Here is an 8,892-nt window from a genome sequence, read left to right on the forward strand (position 1 = left end):
TCGGCATCTAAATCATTTTCTTTAGCGGCGGCGCAAACGATCGTGCGACCGGGTCAAGCACCTTTTATACAGGTGTTAAATGGGGGACCTGACCGCGTTATTGTTCCAGAGGGGTCGGTGTTGGCTCACGCCACTACCGACTTCGCCTCTTGCGACGCAGCGCCGCGCGCACGAATGCCCGCTGGTAGGCCCCCACACGATCGCTCTCAAGAACGTTGGATCGCAGATTTGTGCGGTGAAAATTCTTCCTTGTCGAACGGACAAAGGAACGCCCTGCGTTCATTATTGATACAGTACACTGATGTTTTCAGTAAAAATGATTTGGACCTCGGCCGCACGTCGCTTTTGTCGCACCATATTGACACCGGTGCGACGCCTCCCATCTCTATGCACCCTCATCGCATGAGCCCGGCGGAAAGGGATCACGTGCGCGGAGCGGTAAATGAATTGTTGGCGGCGGACATCATTTCGCCGTCCAACAGCCCTTGGGCCGCGCCCGTCGTTCTGGTAAAGAAGAAAGATGGCGGTACAAGATTTTGTGTTGATTTCCGCCGGTTAAACAAAATTTCGGTGGCGGATGCATACCCCTTACCGAGGATGGATGATTCGTTGGACGCTTTATCGGGTGCTAAGTTTTTTTCTACCCTTGACTTGTCCTCGGGGTTCTGGCAGCTTCCCCTCGACGATGAGTCGAAGGCAAAAACGGCATTCCGCACGCCGCAAGGTCTCTTTGAATTTAATCGGTTGCCTATGGGCTTGAATGCGGCACCGGCGACGTTTCAGCGGCTCATGGAATTGGTGCTGACTGGACTGCAGTTAATTGTTTTCAGCCGCACGTTCGAAGAACACCTCCAACGTCTAGAGGCGGTTTTTCAAAGAATGCGTACGGCTGACCTTAAATTTAAACCTAAAAAATGCCACCTTCTGCAACACTCTGTCCGCTACTTGGGTCATATCGTCAGTTCGGACGGCGTATCCACTGACCCTCTGAAAACGAAATGTGTACGAGAGTGGCTCACACCCACTTCGGTGGGAGATGTTCGGCGGTTTATTGGGTTCGCTTCCTATTATCGCCGCTTCGTTCAAAATTTTGCGACGTTGGCAAAGCCATTACATGTTCTGACTGGCAAAAATCAAAGGTTTCGATGGGGAGTGGAAGAGGAAAAATCTTTTATGGCACTTCGGAACCACCTCGCCACGGCGCCAACACTGGATTACCCAGATTTCTCACAGCCGTTCATCCTCGATACGGACGCTAGTGATATCGGCATTGGGGCCGTTTTGTCGCAACGTAAGGACGGGGTAGAGCGAGTAGTGGCGTACGGCAGCCGGGTTTTGTCCCCTGCGGAAACACGCTATTGTGTGACAAGACGGGAACTTTTGGCAATTGTTCACTTTGTCCGTTTGTACCGGCCGTACCTGTATGGACGGAAATTCCTAGTTCGCTCAGATCATGCGGCTTTACAATACTCCTTGAAATTAGATCAACCGTCAGGCCAATTGGCCAGGTGGCTGGAATCGTTACAAGAATTTTCCTTTGATATTACATACAGAAAGGGGGCCCGTCATGCGAACGCTGACGCGCTCTCAAGGCTGCCGCCCCTTCCTCCGTGCACTTGCCTGACGGGCACGCACCGCTGTGCGGCACCGGCCGCTTCGCCTTGTCCGGTTATGGGGGCGATAGCGGATGAGGATGCAGGGGCGGAAGCGAAGGAGGACGACCAGCAAGGGTCGGTGGACACGGATGATATCTTACGGTTACCGCACGCGGTTTGGTTACGTGAGCAGGAGGCTGATGCCTCGCTGTCTCCACTACGGAAATTGATAGGGAAACAAAAATCTCCATTGGCGGGTTGGAAATGGCAGATGTTCCGAGGCAAGTCGGGATTGTTAATGTGTACTGACGGGTTGTCTGATCGACCACGCTTGGTGGTGCCTACTTCACTTCGCTACGACCTGCTTCGTGCTTTGCACGCTGATAAATTGATGCACCTCGGCGTCCAAAAGACTTTGGCCGCACTGCAGAAGGATTTCTTTTGGGCCGGTATGACAACAGACGTCAATGACTTTATTCGCTCATGCCAGGACTGTGCAAAGAGGAAGCCGCCTCGGAACCCCTATGTACCACCGTTACGTTCCATTGAGGTGTCCCGCATTAACGAATTGGTCGCTCTCGATATTCTGGGCCCGTTTCCTCCGTCGGCGAGGGGCAATAAATACCTTCTCGTCGGGGTGGAATATTTTTCTCGATGGCCGATGGCCTGGCCCCTACCCGACCAGACGGCAGCATCCATTACCGACGCTTTCTTGAACGGGTATGTCATGGACAAGGGGGCACCTGAAAGGCTGCTCACAGATCAGGGGCGGAATTTCTCTTCCAAATTGCTTAAGGAAGTTTGTGACGCGTTGGGTACGAAGAAAATTCGCACTTCTCCTTACCACCCACAAACAGATGGTATGGTGGAACGATTCAACCGCACCCTCTCGGCTATGCTTTGTCACACGGTCAGTGAAAAGCAAACCGATTGGGACCTGCACATACCAGGCGTCTTAGCGGCTTACCGCATGGTTCCACACACATCCACGGGATACTCACCATTCTTTTTGATGTATGGCCGTGAAAATGTTCCACCCATCGACGTGCAATTGGGTGAGCCTAGCAAACGACCGTCCCGTTCCTTGCCTGACCACGTGCGTGACTCGCTTGAACGAGTGACGGAGGCACGAGAGGCTGCCCGGTGTGCGACAGCCCGTGCTCAGGCAAGGAACGAACGTTATGCGCGTCGATCGCATACTCACATGTCTTGGTCAGTGGGGGACCGGGCGTGGCTCCACTGCCCCCAGGTACCGGCGGGCACATCCCCCAAACTGCACAGGCCGTGGCGGGGGCCTGTAACACTAATAGATGTTCGGAACTTGCAGAGTATCCGTGTTCAGTATGAAAATCGGCGGTGGTATGTCCACTCCTCACGGCTTAAACCCTATGTTGACGCGCGTGTCGGCCCTTCATCCCCATTAGTTGACCTGCCGGGTTCCGTCGAGACGACCACGCCGCTTGCCACACCCATTGATCCCAAGGGGGACTGTGTTGTGCCTCCTACAGATGAACAGGTTCTGAGGGCTGAGGTGGCCCCAGCCGCCCCCCCTCCAAGGAGACCTGACCTGGGCGTGACCAAGCATCCACAACCTACTTCTTCTTCAAGCCTACCATCTCCTGTCCATCCGGAAGCAAGGGGATCAGGCGCTGGGAGCGGAGGGGGTCCCGCGTCACGTACGCGGTCGAAATCTCTCCCGTTTCGTTAACGTTTGATCGTTCGTTTATTTCCCTGTTGTTACTGCGCTGCAGGGGCGCCCTAATGTATGTCGTGATTTTGTTGTATGGGTGACTTTTTAAATGTTGTAGGCGCAGGGACGCCGGTTCACCCTCATATCGTTAAACGCACCTTGGTGCCCTAATAATATGTTTCGGAATTGGTTTATCACCCTTTCCCAGCCGAGACGGCTATTTTTTTTCACCGGGGGGGGGGGGGTGATGTAATAACAGCTATCGTGGGTTCACGTGGGGGAGTGGCTTGCCGGTCCCTGCTTGTAGCCAATAAGGGTCAAGATAGGGAGTGTGGGGCCGGCGTGATCACGGCATGTCATCAGGAGTGATTGGCCCAGCCATTTGGGGCCCCAGCCAATGGGGATCCGGGTAAGAGGCGTGGTCCCGGGATTGACAGGGAACCATCGAGAACGGTCGAGATTGCCCATGGAGGATTGGCTGGGAGGACCACGTGACGAAGGGATTAAGAGAGAGAGAGAGGAAGGATCGGGAGAGAGACTGGGAACTGAACGGGGTGAGAGCCACGCGCGAACGGGGCTCCGGGTGCCACGTGCGCGGTGGGAGCTGGTGGGAGTCCGCCGCCACTACGTTGTCTGCCAGCAACGGAGCGTGTGGGAGCAAGTGTACCGTGAAGTGGAAATAAAGAGGACCGATTCCGAATCCGTCTCCGGAGAATTATTACATTGGTGTCAGAAGTACTTCTGCGACTGTTTGGACAATCGTCAAGATGTCCAAGCACCCCAGAAAAAAGAACCTGCCTGTGCCTCTATCGGAGGAGGAGGTCGAGACGGATGAAGATGAGCTGTTGGGAGCTACAGCCCCTATGCCGCCTGCTGAAAATGTACTTCTCGACGTCTCTCAGCGTCGACCGACGGAAGATGCGACCGCTGCAGGAACAAAAGGCGAGTGGCGGCTGATGGCGGAGCAGATCGAGTCATTACGCGCCATTCTGCTTAGTCTGGTGACCGCGGTGGCATCCTCACCAGCCGCGGGCCGCCAGATTGCCGATCAACTGGACGCCGCGGGAAGGAGTCCGGTGAAAGAACCTGCGTCCGCCATTCCTTCTGCTACGCGGGAGGACGCCGTCATTCTGGGTGGAGCAGCGGCGCCGGAGCCGTCGGCCGCCATTTTGGGCGCGCCTACCGCCACGCGGCCACCGGCCGCCATTTTGTCTGATACGGGTGGAGAGCGGGAACGCCAGTCGGAGACGCCCGCGGCGCGCGCTTGCCACCGCGGACATCGCCTTCCACAAATCAAAGAATTCATCGCCGGAGGTGATTGGAGTGCTTTCACATGGCGCTTTGAATCGGCTTTTAGATCCGTCAATTGGACGGAGGATGAAGCACTGGGAGCGCTACCTACACTGCTCGACGATGTTTCTCTGGGGGTCTTCCGTTCCATTCCGGCGGCCAAGAAGAAGACACTGCGGGACGCGTTCGTGGAGATGGCGGAATTCTATGACCCACCGACGTCAGCCACCAGAAAATTTATGTTACGTCGCCGAGCATCGGAGGAATCGCCGTTGGCCTATCGTGGGGCATTGATGGCGCTGGCCATGGCTGCCTACCCCGACGCGACGGCCGACCATTTGGATCCTCTCATCCTCTCCCGTATGCTGGAGTTGGCTCAGGAACTCAAGATTTCGCTGCCAGTGTGCGGCCACGAACCACTTACGACGGGCCACCTTTGGGGTGGTCTCCACGACTAGTGGTCCACTGCTCCGACGACTCGGGCGACGACGACATGCTGGCTGCTGCTGTTTCGCACGAGAGTCCGGGACGGCGGCTGCGCGACCAGCGTGGCAACTACATGGGCCGTCCGCGTGCAAGGGCCGGGTCGTCCGACCGCCGGCCGACGTCGGCGGCTTGCTTCAAGTGCGGCAGACGGGGCCATTTCGCCCGTGACTGCCGCTGTCGGCCTCTACTGTCGCCTCCTTCGACGAGGGGACCTCCTTCTCCTCCACCTGCCGCGGAGCCGCAACAACCTCGGGCGAGTCGGCACACATCGGACACCCGGCAGGTCCTGTCACATCACCCATCCATTCGCACTCATTCTCACACTCCTCAGGAAAAATGTACTTTCCCCGCTACAGTTACGCGCTCTGCTACGCAGTGGAAAAAATTGGCTCGCAGGGTGGTAGCTGTGGCTTCGGGCTCGTCGACGGTACGCGGTACCATCGACGGCGTTGATGTGCGCATCTTGGTGGACACGGGTGCGTCGGCCACCATCATTTCTGATGTTATTTTCCATCTGTTGTCCATCCCTGCGTCGCAGATATGTAGGGTTAATGATGCGTGTGTCGCCGCGAATGGGGGAAGCATGGGTATCTGTGGCCAGGTGGATGTGAGCATCGCTATCGGAAATATTACCGCCGCAGGACCTGTGTTAATCTCTCGCTCGCTAGCTGTTCCATGCTTACTCGGTACTGATTTCCTGCGTCGGATGCCGCTGAAAATACGAGTCGACCAGGACTGTTTAGAAATGCCGGGGGGTCGTCGTATGGCGTTCCTGCCTTCCTTGTTGGCCAGCGCGCCTACAGGTAATGCAGTCACTGCCGTTGTTGCTGCTACGGTAGAAGTACCGCCGGGAGCACAAATGTTGATACCGTTGCGTTACCGTAAACCCCTTCGAATGGGGAAGGGTGCAGAAGGCGTGCTGCTATCCCCATCTAATTCGGCATCTAAATCATTTTCTTTAGCGGCGGCGCAAACGATCGTGCGACCGGGTCAAGCACCTTTTATACAGGTGTTAAATGGGGGACCTGACCGCGTTATTGTTCCAGAGGGGTCGGTGTTGGCTCACGCCACTACCGACTTCGCCTCTTGCGACGCAGCGCCGCGCGCACGAATGCCCGCTGGTAGGCCCCCACACGATCGCTCTCAAGAACGTTGGATCGCAGATTTGTGCGGTGAAAATTCTTCCTTGTCGAACGGACAAAGGAACGCCCTGCGTTCATTATTGATACAGTACACTGATGTTTTCAGTAAAAATGATTTGGACCTCGGCCGCACGTCGCTTTTGTCGCACCATATTGACACCGGTGCGACGCCTCCCATCTCTATGCACCCTCATCGCATGAGCCCGGCGGAAAGGGATCACGTGCGCGGAGCGGTAAATGAATTGTTGGCGGCGGACATCATTTCGCCGTCCAACAGCCCTTGGGCCGCGCCCGTCGTTCTGGTAAAGAAGAAAGATGGCGGTACAAGATTTTGTGTTGATTTCCGCCGGTTAAACAAAATTTCGGTGGCGGATGCATACCCCTTACCGAGGATGGATGATTCGTTGGACGCTTTATCGGGTGCTAAGTTTTTTTCTACCCTTGACTTGTCCTCGGGGTTCTGGCAGCTTCCCCTCGACGATGAGTCGAAGGCAAAAACGGCATTCCGCACGCCGCAAGGTCTCTTTGAATTTAATCGGTTGCCTATGGGCTTGAATGCGGCACCGGCGACGTTTCAGCGGCTCATGGAATTGGTGCTGACTGGACTGCAGTTAATTGTTTTCAGCCGCACGTTCGAAGAACACCTCCAACGTCTAGAGGCGGTTTTTCAAAGAATGCGTACGGCTGACCTTAAATTTAAACCTAAAAAATGCCACCTTCTGCAACACTCTGTCCGCTACTTGGGTCATATCGTCAGTTCGGACGGCGTATCCACTGACCCTCTGAAAACGAAATGTGTACGAGAGTGGCTCACACCCACTTCGGTGGGAGATGTTCGGCGGTTCATTGGGTTCGCTTCCTATTATCGCCGCTTCGTTCAAAATTTTGCGACGTTGGCAAAGCCATTACATGTTCTGACTGGCAAAAATCAAAGGTTTCGATGGGGAGTGGAAGAGGAAAAATCTTTTATGGCACTTCGGAACCACCTCGCCACGGCGCCAACACTGGATTACCCAGATTTCTCACAGCCGTTCATCCTCGATACGGACGCTAGTGATATCGGCATTGGGGCCGTTTTGTCGCAACGTAAGGATGGGGTAGAGCGAGTAGTGGCGTACGGCAGCCGGGTTTTGTCCCCTGCGGAAACACGCTATTGTGTGACAAGACGGGAACTTTTGGCAATTGTTCACTTTGTCCGTTTGTACCGGCCGTACCTGTATGGACGGAAATTCCTAGTTCGCTCAGATCATGCGGCTTTACAATACTCCTTGAAATTAGATCAACCGTCAGGCCAATTGGCCAGGTGGCTGGAATCGTTACAAGAATTTTCCTTTGATATTACATACAGAAAGGGGGCCCGTCATGCGAACGCTGACGCGCTCTCAAGGCTGCCGCCCCTTCCTCCGTGCACTTGCCTGACGGGCACGCACCGCTGTGTGGCACCGGCCGCTTCGCCTTGTCCGGTTATGGGGGCGATAGCGGATGAGGATGCAGGGGCGGAAGCGAAGGAGGACGACCAGCAAGGCTCGGTGGACACGGATGATATCTTACGGTTACCGCACGCGGTTTGGTTACGTGAGCAGGAGGCTGATGCCTCGCTGTCTCCACTACGGAAATTGATAGGGAAACAAAAATCTCCATTGGCGGGTTGGAAATGGCAGATGTTCCGAGGCAAGTCGGGATTGTTAATGTGTACTGACGGGTTGTCTGATCGACCACGCTTGGTGGTGCCTACTTCACTTCGCTACGACCTGCTTCGTGCTTTGCACGCTGATAAATTGATGCACCTCGGCGTCCAAAAGACTTTGGCCGCACTGCAGAAGGATTTCTTTTGGGCCGGTATGACAACAGACGTCAATGACTTTATTCGCTCATGCCAGGACTGTGCAAAGAGGAAGCCGCCTCGGAACCCCTATGTACCACCGTTACGTTCCATTGAGGTGTCCCGCATTAACGAATTGGTCGCTCTCGATATTCTGGGCCCGTTTCCCCCGTCGGCGAGGGGCAATAAATACCTTCTCGTCGGGGTGGAATATTTTTCTCGATGGCCGATGGCCTGGCCCCTACCCGACCAGACGGCAGCATCCATTACCGACGCTTTCTTGAACGGGTATGTCATGGACAAGGGGGCACCTGAAAGGCTGCTCACAGATCAGGGGCGGAATTTCTCTTCCAAATTGCTTAAGGAAGTTTGTGACGCGTTGGGTACGAAGAAAATTCGCACTTCTCCTTACCACCCACAAACAGATGGTATGGTGGAACGATTCAACCGCACCCTCTCGGCTATGCTTTGTCACACGGTCAGTGAAAAGCAAACCGATTGGGACCTGCACATACCAGGCGTCTTAGCGGCTTACCGCATGGTTCCACACACATCCACGGGATACTCACCATTCTTTTTGATGTATGGCCGTGAAAATGTTCCACCCATCGACGTGCAATTGGGTGAGCCTAGCAAACGACCGTCCCGTTCCTTGCCTGACCACGTGCGTGACTCGCTTGAACGAGTGACGGAGGCACGAGAGGCTGCCCGGTGTGCGACAGCCCGTGCTCAGGCAAGGAACGAACGTTATGCGCGTCGATCGCATACTCACATGTCTTGGTCAGTGGGGGACCGGGCGTGGCTCCACTGCCCCCAGGTACCGGCGGGCACATCCCCCAAACTGCACAGGCCGTGGCGGGGGCCTGT

Source organism: Lampetra fluviatilis, chromosome 64 (assembly GCF_964198595.1).
Source record: "Lampetra fluviatilis chromosome 64, kcLamFluv1.1, whole genome shotgun sequence".
Lineage (NCBI taxonomy): Eukaryota > Metazoa > Chordata > Hyperoartia > Petromyzontiformes > Petromyzontidae > Lampetra > Lampetra fluviatilis.